This window comes from Cyprinus carpio, chromosome B1, assembly GCF_018340385.1.
Source record: "Cyprinus carpio isolate SPL01 chromosome B1, ASM1834038v1, whole genome shotgun sequence".
Lineage (NCBI taxonomy): Eukaryota > Metazoa > Chordata > Actinopteri > Cypriniformes > Cyprinidae > Cyprinus > Cyprinus carpio.
In genome coordinates, this window is record NC_056597.1 from 26,544,003 (window position 1) to 26,558,559 (window position 14,557).

General features: G+C 40.2%; 1 pseudogene; it reads left to right on the plus strand.

The window, feature by feature from the left end:
* The first annotated feature begins 5,180 nt into the window (after positions 1 to 5,180).
* Positions 5,181 to 14,557, plus strand: part of LOC122135778 — a 33,467-nt pseudogene continuing 24,090 nt past the window's right edge.

Genomic DNA, 14,557 nt, shown 5'->3' on the forward strand with positions numbered 1-14,557 from the left:
ACATACCAGGTGTATGAATCACAAGACCATGTTAATGATTTAATAATTTCTAAACAATTTAACCAGGTTACTCCATGCAACCATATTTATTTCGTAACTGTGCTCTCAAGGAGACCATTAAACACTGGAAAATCCTATTTTAAATAGTTTCTAGATGGTCTAGGCTTGTTATAACGCTAATAAACCAGCTACGAACTGGACCACCTCCAGCTGGTTTACTGCTGGTCTGGTTTTCGGAACATGGTGTCCAGTCAGTTAGTGACCAGCTAGAAACCACATTCCTAAACACGGATATACGAGCTTAAACCGGATTTTTCTAACAGGGTATTGACTTTTAAGAGTTTCTTCACAGGCAATTCACAAAGATAAGTTCAAACAAAAAAAGATAATCGGCACTGATATAGAAAAGCGATACATTATTTAACACGATCAAAGTTCAGAAGTGAAAGTCTGTTACAATCCCCAGCCCCGCGCTTGTCTTCCCTGCAGACCACGCCCCTTTCCTCCGCGTTACCATGACAATCCAGGCAGACGTCACAGTGAAAAAACCCACGATATAGGCCTATATAAGCTTTGAGTGTTCACACTGGCTTGGATGCGTGTCTGGTTGGAACGACGCGTCCAACGGTGACCAAGGAAAAAAAGAGGAAACGGGATTGGGGACTTTTAATTTGTTGTTTTTAAAGAAAGCTTGGATTTTTTTTTGGAAACCCAGGTGGTTGTGTTTTTAATCAAAAGAAGCAAAATGGGACGAGGAGTAAGTGTGAACGTGTTTGTCGTTTCATTCTTAAAGGCTGTCTAGCAATTTGCAGTAGTGTTTCTGTGTTTAAACAGGTTACTGAAAATAATGGTTTAGTAAATAGTTGTTTCCAAATGGCTTCCCGGAGTATGAGACTTCCGCAGTTTTAATATTCAAATTAGTTTGTTTAAATGAATGAAATGCGTGTACGGGTTCATCTAAACCATAAAAGTCTGTATTCTCGGATGGAGCAACAGGTTTTAAGTCTGGGCTTTAAAAGAGACTAAACTCTAATTTAAGACGTTACTTGGTTCACGACAAAGATTTCAGGAATGTAGCAGACAACTTCCTCTATGGCCGCGATGTTACATGGCCTGTTTGTCGAAGCAAATACAGTCAGTATCGTGACTTTTACATTGTACAACTGAACTAATCATGTTTGTAAAAGAGGAGAGCTCTGTGTTCCTCTGATTGTTTGGCAGCTCTTAGAAAAATCTTCAAGCTGTTTTACAATTACGGACAGAACTTTCAAGTTGGCTCGACAACGTGTTTCTGAGTGTGACGAAACCTCGAGATACATTGTATTCAGTTTAACCGCGTAAACCTCGGAGTACTAGTGAACGACGCGCGTGCTTAAATAGTTGCTGTAAAACCTCCAGATGCGCGAAATAAACTTTTCATCATGAGATACATCCATTACACCACAGAGGCCTAAAAGATCCCGTTTAAAACACTGAACGAGACGAGTAGCCTGTTTGCAAAATTGTACGCAGCTTTTATGTTGAGTAGCTAATTACACTGTTAACGTAGGCTTGGTAGTCGCAAACTCCCCGAAAATCAATTCGTTTAAAATATAATCGTACGTATTCATGCAAACCGCTTAGGTATTACACTGTTAAACTCTAAACGCTTAAAACTTGTACATCTAACTCTTTTTACATCGTTAAACTATCTAATTTAAAACTGCGAGATGTGTGTCTGTGTAGTTGAACTGGTTTAGAACCTCTAAGCAGGGACACAAATATCGTAGTTAATATTTAATGTAAAATCATATAGTTTTCACGCAGTGATGTGGTTCATGTTATGTTGTTTTTTCGCTGTACAGTAAAGCATGTTTAATTTTAGGGTGTTGTCTGACATGATAAAGTTGTCTCGGGTTTGAAGACTAGTTATCATCGCGTCTGTCTCGTCATCGTTATCTTTAAGTGGAGCACGGCTGAGTTAGTTGAGTAAAGGCTCGACTTCAAATAAACGAAGTCTTTACCCTGCTGTGAAAACACGTCTTTGTGTCTCGCAGAATTATGCATTAATTGTAATAATAATTTATATTCTGGAACGGTAAAAATCTCATTAGCGCGTTGACATGCTTTAGCTTTCTTTAGTTTCTCCGTTCACATTCAGTCATAATCTTATGATTTGCTTCCTGTAGGGGTTCATTAACTCTTAATATGATTCCAGCGTGTAGTGGCATTGCGTAAGAGCTGAATACCAATCCTAATGTGAGGGCTCTGAGCACAGGAAATGGGAAACAAATTATGCATTCGGTTCCAAGGGTGGGGGTATCCCATGTGATGGGGAGACAAACAGCCATTCCACAGGTTTTTCGGGATCCGGGGGTGGGTTTGGTGCATTGAAGCTACGCCCCCAGCCCCATCAAAATGCCCACCACAACGGGGCAGAGTCTCTCCTTTGCAGACATAGACTTGATGTGGGTGCAAGAGAATGATATGAAATAACGCATTCATGTATTTTGCTTTGTGGAATTTTGTGGGGGTCATATTGAAATAAGATGTAAATGAGCTATTGCGGTTTAATACTGGTATTTCTACATTGGAGTGACCATAATGGCATATATAGTACTACCATCCAATGCCACGTTACAATATTCATGTGCATGGCATATACATGATACAGTTTGCCATGGTCTTATTACTCAGCTAAGTAATTGGAAAGAGAAAGTGGAGGAGAAATCTGACAAAATTTAGAGTAATTTCTGCAAAAACATAAACCTGTGTTTAAGGGGCCAAGTATTGTTTTCAATACAAAAATGTTATTATATTGTGTGTTTTTTAAGACCAGCATCAGGTGTGGACCACAGCTGTGTTCTCACTCCCCCGAGGGTTGTATATAAGATAAGACTGCCAACTCCATCGCAGAAGGAGTTTAACATCTTTTCCATTCATCAGTCACTATGCGGTTAGTGACACCTTTTGTAATTGCCAGCTCTCATTCTGACAGAGACTGACCACCCTCCTCACCGACCCCGACGGCTGTCTCTGGGCCCCTTACCTTGTTGGGTTGCAGGGAACATATGAGATGGTAACATGCATTTACCTCCAGGGCCCAAAACAAAATTTTGCTGCGTGTTCCAACCAGCAAAGTGAGAAAGAGATTAGTTTTCTCAAAAGGCATGGCTGTTTATTAGAGTGGGGACGATAATAGAAATGCAACTGGGTTCCAAAAGTCTCAGACCACATTGAAGCTCTAATCACGTTTGAAGAAGGTGGTTGTGAGAAAGAGTTAATATCCTCTAGGTGGACTAGTGTAAAGTTTAAGTACATTAGTGTTTCATTGATCAATGGTGATGATGAAAAGGTGGTCAGATGTCCGTCTGTTGTCCCAGTGGAACTACAAGATTCGTTGCTTTTGTGTTAAGACTCATAATTCGGGACGAGCATGTGATTGTCAGGTTTTGTTCAGGACTGTATAAGACATTTTAAAAGAAACAACTTTTTTTTTAATTTTTTTTTTATTTTTTGTTTTTAAATAACCTTTTCACCCCATTTTTAGTGCTGAAGTTAATTCAACATTTCGAACCCCAACTGTATCCGTTTTTGTGTCATATTTTCGGGTCCGTGCTCTTTAAACCACAGTGAAGTTGTATGAAACGCTGTAGCGTTACGGCATAATGCCCTAGATCGAGACTGTTAGTGCGAGCAGGATGTTTGTCCCACTGTTTTCTATTCACCCTCCACCCACTGTGCCACTTCTAGAACATACAGAGCGAGTGGGACCCTGACATACGTGACTTTTAACCAGTTCAGGGGTATGGCGGTGTGGCTCTGTTTTGCCATGCCAAATAAGGCGCAATATAGCTCCCAGATATGAGAACACTGTGATATGTGCTTGAGTGAATCCGACTTTGGCTCACGTGCAACGATAAGAAAAAAAATAAAAAGCACGTGGAAGAATATGATATTTTTATTCATTTGATGAAGTGCCCGGATAAAATATTCTTTCACAAATAGTGGAATATCTCTATGAGCAGGTTCTTGCCATGGTGTGATTATCTTTTTACCCTCTGGCTTACCTTACGACATTTTCCACACACCAGTGCATTGTGCAAATTGCTCATATCGCACAACATCATGTCAAATGATAGCTAAGCGTTTAAGTACACCAGATACGGATACGTGGCAAGAGCTATGAAGAAGCTGTCATATCAGTTTGGAACTACAGGTGCCGAGTTCTTTGTTTTCTGGCCACTTTCAATCATCTGTTGCCTTCATGTACAGATAACAACCACACCAGTGTGCTTGTAGATTTGTATCAGGACATGGATTGACCTGCAAAAAATATAAATTTGATGCAGAGATAAATATCTTGTGTATTTGTAAGATGATCTGAAATCATGAAAAGCTGATGGGAAAAATCTTACTTTTTTTTTAAATGGTTTGTTTCAGTAGCAACAAACGTTTAGAACCAAACTGATATAATGTGTCATTTTATGTTAATTGACGGGTGATGATGTCACAATAACCAAGTTGTTAGATGTTTTCTGGAAACTATGCAGGCTTCAAGTGTTTTTTTTTATTTTTATTGACTCGTCATTTTTCAAACAAAGAGGCGGTTGATTGCTTTCACTGACTTAAAATGACGAAAAATTCAGATCTTTTTAAAATGCAAACTAGCAATCAAATGCTCTATCAACTTACGTGATTCATGTAACAGCTCCCGTTCGTGTTGTGAGGCAATGAGTCAACCTATTGTAAATTCGCAGAAATTCCCAGTTGGTAATAAGAACGTGTTGCGCTTAACAGTATTAGAGGTTATTTGGTTAATTGCTTTTCAAGTTAAATGTTAACTTACTACAACGTTATCCATTGGGATCACGCAATTCTGCAATCTGTTATCTCTGCTAATATTTTACACCTTTATGCACTTCTTTTACACTCATAAGTTGGTAATAGCAACTTTTTGTGCAGTTTCTAATACAAGTCTTTTAAAACCTACACCCAGCAATAAATGTAGGCAGTTTGCATTCCTTAAAAAAAATGCGTATTGTTAGACCATGCTCAGAGATTTACTCAGGTTGTTCTAGCTTGTTCCACCACAGGATAACGGGACGAGAACAATATGAAAGCTGGCAGCCACCTCAGAGCAGGGGGGCGGCAAGCGAAGGTCAAATGCCCAAGGGCAAGAAAAGAGAAGGATCAAAGACATGGATGAACTCAATCAAAAAAGAGGTGGAACTTGGTAAGTCATTTAGTTCTTGTAAAGCACTATTGGCAAAACTTTGATTGTAGTTGATCTTTGAGATGTACATTGTTCCTTTTTGTTTGCTATTTTAGGATGATCGCTCAACACAAAACCCTGGCCCTGGCAACATGACCTAACCAGGAAAATACAGCACTGAGTTAAACTAGGGTTCGTTGCTTCTGTACCGAATTTGAAACCCAACCCCAGACCATTGCATAGTAGTATAATTGGCATTAAAGCTAGTCGTATTTGGATCTTCTCATTATCTAAACACCCATCACTGATCTCCAGGGATTGTCAGGCACTCGTGCTAAGTATATCTTGGAGCGTGATGGACCCAACGCTTTGACTCCACCTCCAAACAACCCAGAATGGGTTCAAGTTCGAGCAAGCAGCTCTTTGGAGGATTCTCAACTCTCCTGTGGATTGGAGCCATCCGTTTGTTTGCTTTTCTTGCCTACGGCATCAGGGCGGTCTCTGAGGAGGAGCCTGCCAATTGAAACGTACGGATAAAAAAAAAAAAAAACTTTTTGAGTTTCTTAAGATCATCATTTGTTGTTTTTAGTCAGTATCCCTAACCTCTCGCCTTCATTGTCGCACTGACGCAGTTTGTATCTGGGATATGGATACTCCTCTGCTGTTGTGATGATCAATGGCTGTTTCTCGTACTATCAAGAGGCCAAGAGCTCCCAAGATCATGGATCTCTTTTAAGAACCTTGTCCTCAGGTACTCTTGATAAATTCTACAAATATGTATATATATATGAAAGATATTTCTCCTTTTCCCTCAGTGATGTTATGTGCACTTCCACTTTGTCACATAGCAAGCCTTGGGTTTATCCCGTGATGGAGAGAAGAATAAAGATATCAATGCTGAAGAGAGTTGGGTTGGAGGATCTTGTGGAAGATCAAAGGGTTGGGCGATAGAACTGCTGCTGATCTGCCGTATCATTTCTGCTCATGAGTGCAAGCGTGAAAATACCATCATGCCATAAATCAGGGTGGAATGTCGTTCTCCAATGGCATGTTTCAAAGTTCTACAAAGATTTTACTAATGATCTTGTCCTTTCCAGGTGGACAACTCCTCCCTCACTGGAGAATCTGAGCCCCAGACTCGTACTCCTGACTTCTCCAAACGATCGAGAACCCCCACTGGAGACCAGAAACATTGCGTTTTTCTCTACCAAACTGTGTTGAAGGTCATGCAAACTAGAAGTCTTTAAAGAAGTCCAAGGATGATTCGAACACAATTAAAAGTAGACATTTTCATTGAATTTTATTTTGCTTAGCAGGCACTGAGCCAGGGGTGTCGTCCTCAACACTGGTGGACGCACTGTCAGGGTCGACGTATTGCCACTCTTTGCTTCTGGCCTTGAAGTTGGTCGCACGTCCCGAGAGTGTCTCAATGTGAGATTGAGCACTTCTTATCCACACGCATCACTGGTCTGTAGACCGTCTTCCTGGGTGTCTCTTTCTTCATCCCTCACCCTGATCCTGGATACTCTTGGTTGGAAGCTGTCATCTTCCTCATTGGTATCATTGTGGCTAATGTCTGCCAGAAAAGTCTAGTCTGGCTACCGTAACAGTAAGTGTCAAATAACTGCTACAATAGTGGAATAACTGTAATCTCAAAGAGAAAAAACCTCATTCTTTGTCTTTTCAAGGTGGTGTTTGAACAAACCTGATGCCCTGCAACTTACAATACCGCATGGCAAAAGAAGAATCCAATAAGTCCCTGGTGAAGAATCTCGAAGGCCGTTGGAGACTCTTGGCTCGACTTCCACATCTGCTCTGACAAGACTGGTACTTTGGCCCAGCAACGAGGCACGTAGGACGTCGACCGTGCAGCTCACATGGGTTTGACAACCAGATTCAGAAGCGGACACCACAGAGAACCAGAGTGGAACCGCCTGTGACAGGGAGCTCTGCTACACTTGGGCCGCACACCGCTTGCACGGGTCAGCCGGTCTCTGCAACCGTGGCCGTCTTCCTTGCAGAACAAGAAAACTTCCCAATTCTTAAGGTCATGTATTGGGGGGTGATTGGGCCATTGTGAAAAGTTCACTTGTCAAAAGATTTACCAAGTCTGACAAAGTAGTTTTTTGCATGTTGCTGATTGCCATCTGAGAGTTGTTTACTACATGCTCGCAATGTTGGTTTGCTTGTGCTTGTTCGGGCTGTTTTGCCCTCTAGGGATTCTTTGAGTCCCATGAGCTAAACTAGAGACTCTGTTTTGTAATGGGACTATTTTGTTGGACTGTTACCCCGTACTCAAATTACCTTGCAGTTCCTGGAACATCTAAGCAGTCTGTTTTTAAAATGGAAACCGTGTTGGTATTTTTTATTTTTTTATTTTTTTTCTCAGACCATCCCTTGTTTTCATGCTTTCCTGTTATCCTTTCACCGAGAGACGTGGCTGGTGACGCCTCTGAATCTGCCCTGCTGAAGTGTATTGAGCTCTGCTCGTTGGATCGGTGACAGAGATGAGAGAAAAATACACCAAGATTTCCGAGATCCCCTTCAACTTCCACCAACAAATACCAGGTAATAAAAACAACATCCCCTGCTTTGGCCAACACTTTTGGATGAATTTCAGATGTCTAACATCGTTCTGTTTATGGGACCATTTAGCTCTCCATCCATAAGAACCCCAATAGCAATGCAACTGAAATCCACCTCACCTTCTAGTAATGAAAGGTGCTCCTGAAAGGATCCTGGACAGTGTGCAGCTCTATTTTGATTCAAGGAAAAGAGCAAGCCGCTTGATGATGAGTTGAAGGATGCCTTCCAGAATGCCTACTTGGAACTTGGGGGCCTTGGAGAAAGAGTACTGGGTAATTTTGTGGTTTTAAAATTGAATTTTGAAACCATGCTGCGGTTCCAATCTGCACTTTCCATCAACTTGTTTTTCCACAGGATTCTGGCCACTAGACTTCAACCTTCCTGACGAACAGTTCCCTGAGGACTTCCAGTTTGATACAGAGGAGGGTGAACTTTCCCACTGAGAACTTAGTGCTATGTCATTGGCCTTATGGTTCCATGTCGATCGACTCATCCGTCCTCGTGCCGCTGTACCAGATGCCGTGGGCAAATGTAGGAGTGCTGGAATCAAGGGTATACCAAATAGATCATTCCTAATAACTGCTTGTGGTTTTGAAGAAACCAAGCCAGAGGCATCCTAATTGCTTATCAAAATCTCCCTTTCAAGGTTATCATGGTTACGTGGTGATTCATGCCAATCACAGCCAAGGCCCTTGCCAAGGGAGTGGGGTATCAATCTCTGAGGAGCAACGAGACCGTTGAAGACATTGCTGCCGCGGCTTTAAACAGTTCCTATTAATGAGGTTAATCCAAGGTAACAGATTCCATCCTGCGATTTGGATGTTTCGGCTGGATCTTTGTTGCATCTGTTTTTTCATTTCTTTTAATGTTTTTTTTTAAAGGGAATGCCAGGGCCTGTGTGATCCCATGGTGGTGACCTGAAGGATCTGTCCCCCAGAGCAATTAGATGATGTCTTGAAACACCACACAGAAATTGTGTTTTTGCCAGAACGTCTCCCTCAGCAAAGCTGATTATCGTCGAAGGCTGCCAAAAGACAGTTAGTCCATCTTTACCGATCTCCGACCAATCAAACTTTACCCAGGTCAATTTTGATAAGATAAGAGTTAAGTACTTTACTTGGCTGGCGCAGTGAGAGAAGTTAATATAAAGCTACGAGGAGGAAGAATTTGGATCAGTGGCTTTTGAGTGCAGACGCAGCTACTCAGCATGACAAAAACAGCAGTAGTAAAACCAAGTGACTGAACAAACTACAGCCTTGTTGCATGTTCGAGTAGCTGGTTAGGGACAAAAGAACTTAGATGTTTCACAACACGATGTTACATGTCATTTGGTGTTTGTCCACAGGGTGCCATTTTGTAGCTGTAACCGGTGGATGGTGTCAAATGATTCTCCTGCTCTGAAGAAGGCTGATATTGGTGTGGCTATGGGTATCGCTGGATCTGATGATCCAAACAGGCCGCTGACATGATCCTTCTGGACGACAACGGTTTGCCTCAATTGTCACAGGAGTAGAAAAGGATATGTTTTTGAGAACTTCCTTGACTGAAAATTCTGAAGGTTACTTTGAGACTTGGTCCTCAGAACATGGTCTTTAACTTTAGGGCCGTCTGATCTTTGACAACTTGAAGACAGTCCATTGCCTACACACTGACCAGCAACATCCCTGAGATCACCCCCTTCCTCTTGTTTATTCATTGCCAACACCCCCTCTTCCTTTGGGTAAGTCACCAGTCTTCTTTGCATTGACACTGGGTACTGACATGGTAAGCAACGCACTTGACCAGTATTTTATTTTTTATTTATTTTTTTTCTTCAGTGCATTCATGTTCTTGAATAAACGTTATTGTCCTCTTGTCTCTCAAGGTTCCTGCAATCTCATATTGGCCTATGAAGCTGCTGAGAGGTGACATCATGAAGCGTCAACCCAGAAACCCTAAGACGGACAAACTTGTGAACGAGAGGCTGATTAGCATAGCCTATGGTCAGATAGGTACGAGTTTGCTTAACAGCTAAAAAAAAAAACCGTTATAAGTTATTGCATGGCTATTTTCTCTACTGCTAGCTGCACAGAGTTTGGTGATTTGAATCTCCTTGCTTTTTCTTCTCTGCAGGTATGATTCAAGCTCTGGCTGCTTCTTCACATATTTTTGTCATCTTGGCTGAAAATGGCTTCCTGCCGTCGTCATTGCTGGCGGAAGTCGAGTGTTCTGGGATGACAGATACGTCAATGACCTAGAAGACAGTTATGGACAACAATGGTGACTGTTTTCAAAAAATACAGTGGGCATATAATTGTTACAATTTTCCCACTACCTTATCTGAAAGTTGTGTTTCTTTACCATCTCAGAGTACGAGCAAAGGAAGCATTGTGGAGTTCACATGCCACACGGCTTCTTCACCAGTGTTGTGATTGTACAGTGGGCCGATTTGATCATTTGCAAGACCAGAAGAAACTCTGTCTTCCAGCAAGGAATGAAGTAAGTAAACAGCCAATAAATCCTAAATCTAAATTGGCTCAAAACAGGAATATGAAGTCTTACATGTTTGCTGTTCTTTACAGGAATAAGATTCTCATCTTGGACTGTTTGAAGAAACTGCACTTGCAGCTTTCCTGTCCTACTGCCCTGGCATGGATGTTGCCCTCAGAATGTACCCACTGAAGTAAGGCTTTACTCTTTATGGAATGAAAATCTGAATGTGACTGATGCTTATTGTTTAATGAATTTTTAGGGAAAATGTATTTTGTTAGGAGAGTTCATTGGGAAAATTGATTGCTAATGTAATGCATGTGAACAGCTGTCTAGAACTGGTGATTTAAGTTTGTGTAACAATTTGTTTTCCAGACCAAACTGGTGGTTCTGCGTCCTTCCCCTACTCACTCCTCATCTTTATTTATGATGAAATCCACGAAAACTTATCATTCGACGCAGCCCAGGAGGTAAGATAATATTTTTTATTGCACCATGCCTCCATAACAGTGGCAATCATTTTTTATTTGCATAATTTGGTAAATATTGTTCCAAACCTAGTGAGCTGTATTGACTACATGGGTAACAACATGATAGGATATAAAATAATGAACTAAAATAGTCAATTATATTTTAGAATTAACCATTATCTACTTAGTATGTTTTTTTTTTTTTTTTTTTTTTTTTTTAAAAAAGTATTTAGTAATTTTAACTTTTTCTTTTAGTCTATCTGCCATCTTGGATTTTGAATTATTTTTTTTTTGGTCCACATTGCAATGATTCTGGGATTCCTTGTCAATGAAGAATGTGTGATCGAAGCCAGTGTTGAATGAATTTAAATGCTGCCTAGATACATAAACAGCTCACTAGTGTTTTTTTTTTTTTTTTTTTTTTTTTGTGTGTCCACATTGCAATGTGCAATGTGCAGTTTCTGGGATTGCTTCTCAATGAAGAATTGTGTTTTTCATTGTAGATTTTTTAAAGGTGATGGCTTTTTAAGAACAGAGCATACAGATCATGTACAATGCATGCAAAACCTCCTACTGAGCTAATCTGAATTTTATATTTTGTCATAGGTGGGTGGGAGAGGGAGACCTACTATTAAAGCATCCAGTCTGCATCACAAGTTTATTTGCATGGTTGTCTCGCTGCTCAGGAATTTTAACCTAATTTTGGATGTTTTTATATAGCGGAATGCCTGATACAAACACTGAGCTCGTGACCAAGACAGTGCGTGCCTTGTTTCTGAAGCCGGACCAATTTTATACATGTTTTTAAAAGTGTAATATAAAAATAAACTTGCAGTCAGGTCCCACATTTGTGTCATTCCTTGCTTTTCATTTATTCATAAGTGTTTGTTTTAAATGTGGAAGTGCTCGTTGCGTGAGTGCATGCCCAGAATTCCCCTGTTTGTCTGGTGCTTTACCTTTTGTAAACCTTATAGCAATGTACCATGGTAACCATAGTATGTACCAAATTGTCATTTCTGTAAAAGCAAAAAAATAAATAAAAATAAAGCAATGTAATACATTTCGTAATATAATAACAATAATAACATTTACCCTTAGTTAACTGATGTCTGGTGAAATTTATGGTGTGGTTTCTTACCATGGTAAATTATTATTATTATTTTTTTTTTTTTTTTTTTTTTTTACTTTAAGGGAAACAGCGTAAATCTGTGCATGAGTGTTAAAAAATGGTGTGGGGAAAAAAATCTTGCCAACCTCCTGTCCGTTTTCAACAGCCTCAGCTACTGAAAAATAACAAAAAGGCATCATTTTACAGTGCAATATCTTCTCAATGAGTGTGGGTGCGTTTTAAGTGGGTTTGGAAAGTGTAATCCAGGTCTCATGCCTGGAGGAGACCGCACGATCCACTTCTTTCCACCCACGCTAGTGAGATCTGTCACAAAAAACACAAACGTCCAACATGATTTTAGTCAAAGTATTGTGAGTCAGAATCATCAGGGAGGGCAGGGAAAGGGATCATGTTCGTTAGAATCCACCAATTCAGTATTTTTACTTTTTTATTAATGATTGAAAGCAACGACTTAAATCAAAAAGTCAGATAACCGATATGTAGAAGTGGTGTTTGCATGTGATGCAACATCTAAAATGGAATCTAATAATGCACTACAATAAAAAAAACATGCATTGTAAATATCATAATTAGATCTTGTCTATAATCACCTTTTAGCAATCCTAAATAGTCATTCATAAATTTAATGCAGGATTAATAGTCAAGACATATCCGTGTATAGTTGAGTCATTTATGTTAGTGTAATACATGACGGCACTGTTTTTTGATGATATGCATAGTGTGGTAAAGATGTCATAAAGACTTCTTTAGAGATGCACCGGAATTATGTTGTTTATGACCTTCCCATAACTATTTATGTAGAAAAGTAAATATTAGTCAAAACCCGATTATCGGTTTTATGTTGTCTTGAATTTTTTGGAGCACAAGTAGTCTTTAAAACACCTTCTACCTTAAATAGTTTGGGAGCAAGTATCCTGAGTCTTCCAAATCTAGCATCACTTTCCCTTCCCCCCTCTCTGCTTTTGACTCGTGAGGCTTTACCTTTGGATGATGGCCCGGGTTAACAGCCTGATGCTCCTGAGGGTCGTGTGTTCTGTCGTTCCCAGGGAAGTTTGGCTGGCGGGGCCTTGCTGGGTGAAGTGGTCGGGTGGGGTTGAGACTGAAGAGGGATTGTGTTGTTCAAGCCTGGATGAGCCTGAATCTATTTCAGTCTTTTCTGTTGAGTGATTCATGCACTGCTAGTAACAGCTATTTTCTATCTTTCAATCTGAGGCTGTTGAAAACTGCATTTCTCTTTCGTCTGTTTATTTAGGTTCATAGGATGCCGGTTCGTTCAGTTCAATTCTGTTTTTTTATTTATTTATTTATTTTTTTGTGAAATTATGCAAGCTGTGTCATTAAACTCGGGTGGTATGTGTTCTCTGTTGGTTTGAAGGATCCGCTCCACACGTTGAGAACAAATCAGGCTGTGCTTTTCCTGAGACTCAAGGTTGTGTAACAAGCTGTTTGACCTTTTTCATTCATTCAACTTTTCCAATGATTATGTAACGTACAAAGTCTGAGTGGAGGCACAAGGACAGTTTTTTATACTATTAACTGTGCCTTTCTCTCTGATTTCAAGTCAAAGTTGTTCATCAACTTCCAAAATGCTGAAGCACATGAAAATATCTGGGTCTGTTTAGCCCTAAATCAAAAGAAATTATATTTTGCGTGAAGAAAGTCCTAATTTTGGATAGATCAGGATCAATTCATTGTGCAGATTGAATTGAAAACCTCTTTCCTCATTCTCATGACTATACTGGCAAAAAATAAATACAACTAAAATTTTGAATCCGTTTTGTGGTTAATAAATGCATTGTGCATTATTTACATGACATACACCTTCCGTCCTTTCTAAGTAGCTTTCTGTTAATCGCATCAATATATTTTTGAGAAATAAATAAAATAGAAAAGTACAACTGTAGGTATTTGCCAAGTCGACATCGCATAATGGATGAATTTACTCACGTATTTTACTAAAAACAAAGTCAATTTTAGTTCAGTATAAAACCGTCTCAAAGGACCAGAATTTTTTTGCCACACAATGTAGTGTTGTTAACGTATTTACCTTCCAATTCCAAGTTGTGCTTTCTATTAATTAATTCATTTACCCATTTTTGCACATTCAATCAGTGGCAGAATAAAGGGCCGTACACACCGGGACGAATATCGGGTGCGCGTTATTCGCCAGCGTTTTTCAACGCGTTTTTTGTGTTCACACCCAGCGATTTTCGCTGACGATGAGCCGAGTGAACATGCAAATTCATTCCTGACATTAGATGGGCGCTTAATGTAAAAACAGAAATACTAAGAAATACTAGCTTTCTTTTTTTATCAAGATTTTTGTAATCGCTGTCGCGTTTGTCCATATAGTTCTTTGTGTTCCGACACCAACGAGACCAGCAACTCTACATTCCGCTTGCCTTGCATCTTCTTCGTCTTATTTCTTCCCGGCAGTGTAGACGCTACTTGGCGTATATCTTCTTCGCCGTTACGGATGTGTGCTCAGCAAGACAGTTTTTGTGTTTGAGGCGCGCCCCAAGTTGTGTTTTACTGTACACTTCAGAAGCTCCAGACACGTGTGCAAAAGCGCCATTCTCATTGGTCGTATAGTTTTTGACGCGGTGCGTCAAACCAAAAAAACGAAACCGAGGCGGTTTTTAAAAAATGACGCTTTTTACGCGTGGCGTTTTTCGCGTCGGTGTGCCCCACGCACATTGGCGCCCTTTG